Source organism: Diaphorina citri, unplaced genomic scaffold, assembly GCF_000475195.1.
Source record: "Diaphorina citri unplaced genomic scaffold, Diaci psyllid genome assembly version 1.1 scaffold128, whole genome shotgun sequence".
NCBI lineage: Eukaryota > Metazoa > Arthropoda > Insecta > Hemiptera > Psyllidae > Diaphorina > Diaphorina citri.
In genome coordinates this window covers 227,573-239,892 of record NW_007377565.1, presented here as the reverse complement: position 1 = coordinate 239,892, position 12,320 = coordinate 227,573, and positions in this window count along the sequence as shown.

Sequence of the window (12,320 nt, the reverse complement as noted above, 5' to 3'; positions counted from 1 at the left end):
AAATAATATAGCTACACAGGGTGTATCACAAAGCTATGTCAAGCTGAAAATGGCGAATAGTAACTACAGGTCAAGGACTACAAAAAGTTCCCCGGACATTTTTTCGAAATCTTCAAAATAACCGAGATATCCGCCATTTTGTGTTTTTTTTTTTCAGGTACCCCGACCTTGCTCCAAACATTTGACCATGGCACAAAATGTGTTAAAGCTAGAAAGAAACTAATTACATGTGTAGATAGAAGACAATATTATCTCTCTTTTGAGACCAATTTCATTTCTAAAAGTCAAGAACCGTTTACACTATGGCTGTTGCGGCGCGCGAATTTGAATTTATTGAAATTGAATGACATCTGTTACCCCCTGTATCTTTGGTTCAAATTGAACCACAGGATGGCAAAAATTACAAAAACTGCTCCATGTTCTAACGTTCAATATTTGTTAGACTTGAAGTAATTATCTTGAACGGCCATGAAATGGTAGGGTTTTGAATGTAGAAAACCATAGGGAAAAAGGATGTTCAAAGTGGGGGAAAAAATCAGATATTAATGTATTTATCCGTAATCCATATTGTATAGAATTATAGGTATCTAGTACATATTTATTTCAGTATAAATATCTATCTAGTCATTATTCTAGTATTTATTTTATTTATAGGACATAGCAGAATACAATAATTATGTGTACATAAGGTCTGTCCATAGTAAATTCTAAAAGCATTAATATCCGAGAGGGGAGGGAAAGGAGGGAGAGAAGAGAAAGAGAGTGAATGAGAGAGAGAGGAGAGAGACAGAGAGAGAACGAGAAAGGGAGAGTAAAAGAGGAGAGAGAAAGAGGGAAGGAAAGTGAGAGGAAGAAGAGAGAATGGTAGGTATAGGGAAGGGAAGAAGAAGGGGATGAGAGAGAAAGACAAGAGGAAGGGAAAGAGAAAAGAGAGAAGGAAAGTGAGAAGAAGAGGAATCGAGGAAGAAGAGAGAAGGATAGATATGCGAATAGGAAAAGGAAGACGAAAGGGACGAAAGAGGAGAGAGAGAGAGAAAGGGAGGATGGATGGACAGGGGAAGATATAAAAAGAGAAGAGAGAGGGAGAGAGAAAAGAGTGAAGGATAGTGAGAGCAAGAGGAATGGATTAAGAGAGAATGGTACATATGTGAACAGGAAAAGAAGAGGGGAAGGCGAGAGAGAAAGGGAGGATGGATGGGAAAAGGGAGAGAGAAAATTTTTGAAAATGAGGGAAGGATACTTGGTTAGGAATAGGGCGTAAAAAGAGAATACAAAAAGGGAGGAGAAAGAGCGAAAGAAGTAAAATAGGAAAAAGGGAGGAGACATAAAAGAAAGTAGAGGGAGGAGTAAAAAAGGGGAAATACCTAGACTCCAGAGGGAGGTGGGGACTAACGAGGTAGAACTAGGGGAGAAATAAAGAGGTAAAAGTCACAAAAGTCTGGGCAAAAGGGAGGAAATAAATAGGAAATACCACAAGAGAAGGAAGGAAAAAGGATATGGTTAGGAATAGGGCGTAAAAAGAGAATACAAAAAGGGAGGAGAAAGAGCGAAAGAAGTAAAATAGGAAAAAGGGAGGAGACATAAAGCAAGTAGAGGGAGGAGTAAAAACAGGGTAAGGAGGTGGAGACTAACGAGGTAGAACTAGGGGAGAAATAAAGAGGTAAAAGTCACAAAAGTCTGGGCAAAAGGGAGGAAAGAAATGGAAAATACCACAAGAGAAGGAAAGAAAAAGGATGGAACTGAACGAGAGGGAGATATAAAATGGGACAAAACTAGGTAAGAGGGAGGGAAAAACGGGGTAATGCCGAAAAATAGGGAGGGAGCTATCGTGGTAAAGTGGAATGGGAGAGAAAATTGTGCTCCAGCTAATAATGTTTACTTTGGGAAAAGTTTTAAATTATTGGTTGGGAAAATTATTTTCCACTTGTGCGTTTTTTTTTTTTTTTTTTTTTTTTTTTTTTTTTTTTTTCCCCCCTTTTTTTTTTTTTTTTTTTTTTTTTTTTTTTTTTTTTTTTTGTCTCCCTTCGCCGTCTCCATAGGTACTTTTGTCTCTCTCTCTCTCTCTCTCTCTCTCTCTCTCTCTCTCTCTCTCTCTCTCTCTCTCTCTCTCGCTCTCTCTCTCCTTTGCAATTCCTTTTTTTCTCCATCCATTTTATTTTTCTACTTTTATCTTCTTCTTTTCCTCCTCTTCCCCCTGCTTCCTCTTTCCTTCTTCTTTTTCTTCGTCATTTTCTACCTAATCCTTTTTATGTTGCTTTGGGGATTACTAGTTTCCCATCTTCTTATGTTAGACGTGTTTTAAGATGGAACAAAATTGAAAAGGAGAAAAAAAAAGTAAAACAAAGTTACATTCCGAACTGAACAAGCTAGCCAAGTACAAACTTACAAAATGAATAGTGAATACATCAATAGGGGAGTCTCCTTTCGATTCTGTGCGCCAGACCAGTTAGTTTCAAGGGTAGCGCGGCTGTCTTGTAAGTGCTAGTTCTATTCCAGCCCAGGGCGGATTTCGTCCTAAACAATGTTCAATGTTTTATTTTCTTTTTTTAATAATATCAAGTAAATAAAAACCCACAAAAACACAAATGTGAAAAAAAGGCCAAGTTCCTATCCAAAAATGTCGGCCCTCTTCCCCCTGCTTCCTCTTTCCTTCTTCTTTTTCTTCGTCATTTTCTACCTAATCCTTTTTATGTTGCTTTGGGGATTACTAGTTTCCTATCTTCTTATGTTAGACGTGTTTTAAGATGGAAGAAAATTGAAAAGGAAAAGAAAAAAAATTGATATAACAAAGTTACATTCAGAACTGAACAAGCTAGCCAAGTACAAACTTACAATAGTGAATACATAGAGGAGTCTCCTTTCGATTCTGTGCGCCAGACCAGTTAGTTTCGAGGGCAGCGCGGCTGCCTTGTAAGTGCTAGTTCTATTCCCGCCCAGGCCAAATTTCATCCTAAACAAATGAGGTACGTTCTCGGAACGGCTGTCTTTCTCCTATCCTGTCTTGTCTCTTCGCTTTCGCGACGATAAGACCTTAGCAGTTACAGTTCCCTCTATCAAACCTCTTGAAACAAAAAAAGTTGATTAACCTCGTCCAGGTTGATACCTACTCCCAACAGCAAGATGTTATCCAAAATATTGTTATCCAAGGATTATAAGATTTATATTAAGAGACCTGTTACATTTCTATATTTTCCATGTAGCAGAGACTGGAAAGTGAATGCTAAAGGTGCTCCAAGGTGTTCCAGAGAAAAAATGAAAAGAAGCATTGTTTCGTGTGCCATAGAAAGTCGTAAGAAAAAAGTAAATACAATTGAAGAAAATAAATAACATAGACGGAGAGAGGGGGAAAAAGTTCAACAAAAAATTAAGACTTCATTCAAAAAAGAGGAAAAAAGTGAAAGGAAAAAATAATAAATTGAAGAAAACAGAAATTGTTAAAAAAAAAAACTTTTTTCAAATTTGCTGGAAGCTATGCCCCCCCCCTTTCTTTTTGCTTTCCTACCTCTCTTCCATACTTCAGGTAGGTAGATAGGTAGGTACTAACATACAATGGTTTTATTATTGTAACTTGGGTGCAAGTTTTAATTTGAAATGAAACTGATTTTACTTTTTTTTCTCCTCGTTTTCCGTCGCATTTTCACTAGATAGGTACCTAGGTGTTATTCATTATTATTACTTTTATTTATTCTTTTGTTAATGTCCTTGCTCTCTCTCTCTCTCTTTCTCTCTCTCTCTCTTTCTCTCTCTCTCTCTCTCTCTCTCCTTTCATTATTCTGCAGCAGGAAAGCAAAGAAGAATGGAATAGTGATCCTTTTTTTTGCTCAGACCTATTTTTTTTTCTCTTCATTTTCTCTCTCTCTCTCTCTCTTCTTTTCTTTCAGAAATCCTCTTTTCACAACATCTGCTTTGTCTCATGTTGACTTTTGGCTGTTCATACTGCATGTTGATCTAAAAAGAACTTCCAAAATTAACTGATACAATTTGTGTATTTTCCTTCCCGAAAACTGACCACTGGAAAATCGCCCACTGCTCCGTTGTGTGAACACACCTTAATAATTGGAAAATGGACCGATAACAGAAATAATACAAGGCAATTAAGTGACATTACATAATGCCCTGCTGTCAGACTGTCCAATCAAATTACAAGTTGTGTAATTTACAACAGAAGAAGTTACATGCCTTCTGTAATTTGATAACAGTAGTAGTAGGTACCTATCTATACCTAGGTATAAGTTATCAGATTATAGATACCTATGTCTGATATAACAGCAGGTTAGCAGGTTCAAGGCCACATGATGGGGAAAATAGCTGAAAGCTTTGGAAAGCTCTTGTCAATAGCTTTCATGTTCCCGCTGGTCATGGACTACTATTATAGTTATCATGTTTTCCTCATTCCAAACTTTTTAGACGGTGCTTTCTAACTTTCTTTTTTAGACTGTGAACGTTTTCTTTTTTATGGACGTTTTTAGAAATTCACAATAAGTACGACGTTTCCCTTGTCCGTGAGAGAAACTAATATTTTGTTTACCTTTTTCAATAGTAGTTCGTGGAATAGTAATAAAATTGTTCTATGGACGTTTTTAGAAATTCACAATAAGTACGACGTTTCCCTTGTCCGTGAGAGAAACTAATATTTTGTTTACCTTTTTCAATAGTAATAAAATTGTTGTTGTGAAGGTGCTGTTTTGGCATTTTTTTATTTTGTTCAAAATGTGAATTTGGAGAATAACTTGACTTTAAAGAAATAAATTTAACTAACAAAGCTGTGAGAACGTAAACGTACGTAGTAGGTAGGTGTCAAAACAGTTCAAACATTTTCTTGAAAATGTCTTCTTCTTTTTTTTTTATTCTTGTGTAATTTGAAAATTGAAAATATTGTTGTTGTGAAGGTGCTGTTTTGGCATTTTTTTATTTTGTTCAAAATGTGAATTTGGAGAATAACTTGACTTTAAAGAAATAAATTGGTAGGTGTCAAAACAGTTCAAACATTTTCTTGAAAATGTCTTCTTTTTTTTTACATAGTTTTTTTTTTATTCTTGTGTAATTTGAAAATTGAAAATAACTGGTTTCTAAAATTGATAAACTAGTCAACTGAAAAAACGAATGACTGAAGAAAGAAAAAAATCTTTTACCTTTTTGTTTTTCGAAGAAAAAATATTTCCCTCACGTTTCCCTTTTCAATATTTTTTCCCTTCCTTTTTTTTACCTTCCAGTTGGTTTTTTATTTGTTCTTTGTATTTTCTATTCCGCACCTTTGCTTGAATACAAGAGTAACTGCTGTTCTTGTATTTTTTGGTACGCTGGAATATTTTGAATTCATGAGACTCTGAAATTCAAATGGGTGAACAGCGAGGAAAGTTTTAGCATAAAATGAACATACTACAGCAGGAGCTGTCTCTATTTTTCCCAGATTAAGAAACAAAAGAGAGAAGGAGAAAAAAGGAGTAAATAACTGGTTTTCTAAAATTGATAAACTAGTCAACTGAAAAAACGAATGACTGAAGAAAGAAAAAAAATCTTTTACCTTTTTGTTTTTGGAAGAAAAAATATTTCCCTCACGTTTCCCTTTTCAATATTTTTTCCCTTCTTTTTTTTACCTTCCAGTTGGTTTTTTATTTGTTCTTTATATTTCTAAAAATCCACGAAAATCAGATCAGTGAACTTTGGGCGCACCTTTGCTTGAATACAAGAGTAACAGTAACTGCTGTTCTTGTATTTGGTAACGCTGGAATATTTTGAATTCATGAGACTCTGAAATTCGAATGGGTGAACAGCGAGGGAAGTTTTAGCATAAAATGAACATACTACAGCAGGAGCTGTCTTTATTTTTCCCAGATTAAGAAACAAAAAAGAGAAGGAGAAAAAAGGAGGTTTGTCTCATGTTGACTTTTGGCTGTTCATACTGCATGTTGATCTAAAAAGAACTTCCAAAATTAACTGATACAATTTGTGTATTTTCCTTCCCGAAAACTGACCACTGGAAAATCGCCCACTGCTCCGTTGTGTGAACACACCTTAATAATTGGAAAATGGACCGATAACAGAAATAATACAAGGCAATTAAGTGACATTACATAATGCCCTGCTGTCAGACTGTCCAATCAAATTACAAGTTGTGTAATTTACAACAGAAGAAGTTACATGCCTTCTGTAATTTGATAACAGTAGTAGTAGGTACCTATCTATACCTAGGTATAAGTTATCAGATTATAGATACCTATGTCTGATATAACAGCAGGTTAGCAGGTTCAAGGCCACATGATGGGGAAAATAGCTGAAATCTTTGGAAAGCTCTTGTCAATAGCTTTCATGTTCCCGCTGGTCATGGACTACTATTATAGTTATCACATTTCTGTTTTCCTCATTCCAAATTTTTTAGACGGTGCTTTCTAACTTTCTTTTTTAGACTGTGAACGTTTTCTTTTTTATGGACGTTTTTAGAAATTCACAATAAGTACGACGTTTCCCTTGTCCGTGAGAGAAACTAATATTTTGTTTACCTTTTTCAATAGTAATAAAATTGTTGTTGTGAAGGTGCTGTTTTGGCATTTTTTTATTTTGTTCAAAATGTGAATTTGGAGAATAACTTGACTTTAAAGAAATAAATTGGTAGGTGTCAAAACAGTTCAAACATTTTCTTGAAAATGTCTTCTTTTTTTTTACATAGTTTTTTTTTTATTCTTGTGTAATTTGAAAATTGAAAATAACTGGTTTCTAAAATTGATAAACTAGTCAACTGAAAAAACGAATGACTGAAGAAAGAAAAAAATCTTTTACCTTTTTGTTTTTCGAAGAAAAAATATTTCCCTCACGTTTCCCTTTTCAATATTTTTTCCCTTCCTTTTTTTTACCTTCCAGTTGGTTTTTTATTTGTTCTTTGTATTTTCTATTCCGCACCTTTGCTTGAATACAAGAGTAACTGCTGTTCTTGTATTTTTTGGTACGCTGGAATAATTTCTCGCTCGGGTAGGCTCGTCATTCTCACGAGTCATTTCCCACTTTGTGTAACAAGATGGGTGTCGCCTACGCCATCCATCTTGTCGGATGGGGACCTGTCAGTCCAAATGGGGACTTGTCAGTTCAAATGGGGACAGCCTGGAGACAGTTTTCTCTCATTGAAATTCATAAATCAAACGGGGAGGCGCGCGAACGTCAAGAGCTCAGTGATATTTGTCCCCCCTTTGTTGGACGCGGAAAAAAGGACATTTTTTTCGTCCCCTATTTTTTTTTCTTCTTCTTCTTCTTCTTCTTCTTCTTCTTCTTCTTCTTTTTTCTTCTCTTTTCTCTCTTTTTAAATGTAGATATAAACCTACATATACCTACGATTATGTTAGGTACAATGTAGATAGGCACCTACCTAAGAAGCAACCATAGGAGCTGGTTATAAGTACCTATTACCTCTAAGTTCTTGATACCTATTAGTGCATTTTGTTGCTACTGTGCTAATTGGAGGTAATTAGTCAGTTCTTTTATCGGGACTTTCTTTTTAAACAAAAGAAGAAAAGCGCTTAAAATTGATAAATGAGTAGCAGCATACATATAGGGAAAAGCGAACCTACATAAATACATAGGTATTACACATAGTTTTTTTTTCAACATTTTCCTCTTTGTGTTTTAAATCTTGCTGTAAATTATTTTCGTTTCCGTCAGTTAGATTTATTAGTGCGGGGTTTTTATTTATTTCGTTCTTGACCCCGAGTGCAAGTACAGTATTGAGCGAACTTGATGCATGCAAACCTTGATTACAATTTGCGAGAAATTCCAATTTATGTGAATAACTATTGGGACGAGCATTTCGGTATGAAGACTTGAAGAGGGGAGGGGATGACAGCGCAGGAGAAGAAGAAGAAAAAGAAGAAGAAGAAGAAGCAAATTAGGAAAGATAAAAGATAAGAAAAAATAGCAAAATAAAGATAAAGAAAAAGTGTATGGCAAAAAATAGGACCAAAAATATCCAAGAAGGAGGAAAGGAAAATGTGGAGAAAAACAAAAAAGATCTAGGTACTCTAAAAATGGTATAGGTAGGATGAATATTAAGTATTTATGTAGAAGTGGAAATATCAAAAGAAATAGGAACATGAGAAAATAGAAAACAAGCTAGGCCCGTCCCTCCGGGAATTATTTAGCCCGTAGTTTATTCGATCAGTACCTACCTATGTACCTACCTAATTTGTTTAATATTTAGTTTATTAACAGACTGACGACACCGAAGCGAATACAATAGCCCGTCCACTATACTTTTTTTTATTACTATCGTAATAATAAAGGAAGGACGGGCTAAAAATATAAACATAATGTACCTTTTAGATGTGTTGTGAAAGAAACTATTTCTTGTCCATTATTTATTAATACGGGGTCCCTATTATCGTAATTATTACTACCTCTCTCTCGCCCTCTCCCCCCTATCCCTCTCTCCCTCTGACTTCACACCATTCAAGTGTCATTCCTCCCCCAGTTTTATCTACCTATGTACCTACCTAATTTGTTTAATATTTAGTTTATTAACAGACTGACGACACCGAAGCGAATACAATAGCCCGTCCACTATCCTTTTTTTATTACTATCGTAATAATAAAGGAAGTACGGGCTAAAAATGTAAACATAATGTACCTATTGAATGTGTTGTGAAAGAAACTATTTCTTGTCCATTATTTATTAATATACGGGGTCCCTATTATCGTAATTATTACTACCTCTCTCTCGCCCTCTCCCCCTATCTCTCTCCCTCTGACTTCACACCATTCAAGTGTCATTCCTCCCCCAGTTAACATAGTGTGTTTTATGACGAGCAACACACCTTTGTGTTCGTAATTCGAAACGTTTAAATCACGCCCTAGGGTACATCCAATTATATGCATCATAAAACACGGATTTATCTCTTGAGCAGAGCTGCTCAAAATTTTCAGTGAACCTCCTTATGTGGACCGCAGGTAACGTTTGAGGATGTGGACTGTTTGGTCCTCTTTTTGTGGACCGCGGCTAACGGTCGGGTCGAGGGGAAAGCGAGAACATATCTCAGAGAGAAAGAGAGAGAGAGAGAGAATAGAGAAATAAATATTAGAGGGCGAAAGAAGACAGAGTTTAATTTATATTAAAAGTATTATGATGTACGAGTATGTTATCAACATTTCCTCTGATACAATTACCTACCTATGTGACATCTATAAGACTCCTAACGTAAAGTGCATACCTAGGTATGAATAAGACTATTGTTCTTCCCATTTTTGACAAAAATCACTAGCTAAATTTTAGTGTGTATCAGGGAATTTTAAGGATTAAGTCAGACATTTTTAACTCCTAAAGTAACTCTCAAACCGACGAAAATCCCACGAAGAACCTCTTTACAGACTTATAAAAGTACTCCTATTAATAAACCCACACACCTAGGTAAAATAAAGCTCACGGTGCTCGTTTAGATAAAGCTGTACTTTCCCAAGCTGTAAAGACCGCAGTATGTCAACGTGGGAACAAAGGAATTGAGAGCTTTGAAGATAAAGTCAAGGGAAAGGGGACCTGAGAACAGGCACTTTAGAAAACCTCTAAGCCTTCTTGTAACTGGGTAGTAAAATTAAACCGATCCTTGATTTTCATTTTTACCTTATGTTTGTTCATTTCAGACAAAAATTGTTGACAATAGGTATTCAATAAGAATGGTATAATGAACTCTAACCGTCTTTCTCCATATTGTACACTGTAGACATGGGGCCGCCTGTATCTTTGAGTTCTCAGCTCGTACGGTTGTGTATAGAGATGTCGGTGTGTAGAGAGATGAGGAGGAGGAGGAGAGGAAAAAGAGAAGAGGAGAAGGAGGAGGAAAGGAAAAAAAGAAGAGGAGAAGGAGGAGGAGAGGAAAAAAAAGAAGAGGAGAAGGAGGAGAGAGGAAAATTGGAAAGAGGAGAAGGAGGAAACAAGTTTTCGCGATGCAACGTTAAGGTGCCTACAGACGAGATACAAGAGAAAGAGAGGAGGGGTGGAAGGCATGAAAAGAGAGGGAGAGAGTTAAAGGGCAAATGAGATAGAAAGTGAGAGAGAGAGAGAAAAGAGGAAGGGAGGGATGAAAAGAGAGGGAGAGAGTTAAAGGGTAAATGAGATAGAAAGTAAGAGAGAGAGAAAGAGAGAAAGGGAGGGATGAAAAGAGAGGGAGAGAGTTAAAGGGCAAATGAGATAGAAAATAAGAGAGAGAGAGAAAGAAAAGAGGACGGGAGGCATGAAAAGAGAGGGAGAGAGTTAAAGGGCAAATGAGATAGAAAGTAAGAGAGAGAGAGAGAGAAAGAGGAAGGGAGGGATGAAAAGGGAGGGAGAGAGTTAAAGGGCAAATGAGATAGAAAGTAAGAGAGAGAGAGAGAGAGAGAAAAGAGGAAGGGAGGGATGAAAAGAGAGGGAGAGAGTTAAAGGGCAAATGAGATAGAAAGTAAGAGAGAGAGAGAGAAGGGGTGGTAGGCATGAAAAGAGAGGGAGAGAGGTAAAGGGCAAATGAGAAAGAAAGTAGGAGAGAGAGAGAAAAGAGGAAGGGAGGGATGAAAAGAGAGGGAGAGAGTTAAAGGGCAAATGAGATAGAAAGTAAGAGAGAGATAGAGAGAGAGAGAGAAAGAGAGAAGGGGTAGAAGGCATGAAAAGGGAGGAGGAGAGTTAAAGGGCAAATGAGATAGAAAGTACAAGTAGACGTGTGCAAAATTACTGTACTGTTTTTCTAGCTTACCGGGGCAAAATTAATAGGACTTAAAGGGTTAGTAAGTAGAGATATTTAATACCTTGTTATTACTACATTACTCAAAACATCTATACCTTCTTCAAGAACAGCAACGATTTGCCTCTTAATAACAAGAAATGCCTTTGGATTACTTTGGAATAATCCTTTAGCAAGCAATGGCCGCACAACTGAAGAGGAAAATCCTTTAGAAACATTATATCAGTATTATCATATCCCTTTCTCTTCATCTCATTATTTGATTTATATACAGAAAACATGCTCATGAAAAAATCCTTAATGTGTCCTTCTGGCTACAAGGATTTTTTTATCCTTTGTCTGGAGGATAACGTCGCCTCTACAAGGAAAATCTAATTTTGAACGCATCATGAAATTCAAAGCTTAAAAAAGAAAAATATATAAAAACCTAGAACGGATATGGCCCTTGCTGGAAAGTACCTACCCTTTGATTTCCTCCTCTACATCTAACTCGCATAATGTACAAGCAGGAAAGCAGAATTCTGGGAATGAGAAAAAATGCTGGACTTTTTTTGCGCCAAGTGTTTCTGTTTTTTGTGCCTTTTTAAGTGGGCCGAGTTTTTCTGCCTACGCTAGCAATAGAGTTACGGCTAGAAATAGGTAGGATAAAAAAAAATGTATTGAAACTGTACATTGGTATTTGAGCAGATACTAACATGACTATAGGTAGCAACCTACCTAAGGGTGGCCGCAGAACGAGGCATTAACTCTTAAAATCCTTGATCAGTAATCTCTGAATTTTCAAAGTTGAAAAAAATCATTAGGTACCTATTTGAAAATTTCAATAACAACTGGCGGTTTTCCTCCTCGGAAAAAAAAATCCAACTTACAATTTTGGGAACATCATTTTTCTAGAATTTTTTAGAACTTCATGATTTTACAATAAATTTTGATAACTTAATGTTTCGACTTTTCCCTCCATGACTCGTTGTTCTTACTGGATGACTCGTTCTCAATGAAACTAGAATAAACAGTTGAATGTATAATTATTGCGGGCGGCTTCCCACGGCCATAAACAATTCGTCCTTACCCAATTCAGATGTTACTATTTACGCACGCTAATCACATGTAATTTATTACATTTGTTCTCTTCCAATGACAGTTCTTCTATGAGATACACCAGGGCCGGGCTCAGTGAGGAAGGAATAGGGGGGGGGATGAAATTGGGAAAAAGGTACAGTAAAAATAGATAACTAAGGAGGAGGAGGAGGAGGATTAGGAGGAAGATCAATTCAAAGATCAACATATAGCCAGCCTAGTTAGCTTAGTTGGTAGTGCGTCTGCCTTGTAAGCGCTAGGCCGCGGGTTCGATTCCCGCCCGGGGCGGATTTTATCCTGATGGAATAATGTTCGTTCTCGGAACGGCTGGCTTTCTCCTATCCTGTCTTCCTTCTCTCTTCGATTTCGGGACGATAAGACCATAGCAGTTACAGTTCCCTCTGTCAAACCTCTTAAAAAAAAAAAAACCTACGTCAATAGTTTGAAGAGACGCCCGGCATAAATCAACACGGAACAGAGTTTTGATGTTTTACTGATTTTTTTTTTTTTTTTTTTTTTTTTTTTTTTTTTTTATTTTATGTTAAAATTTTTTTT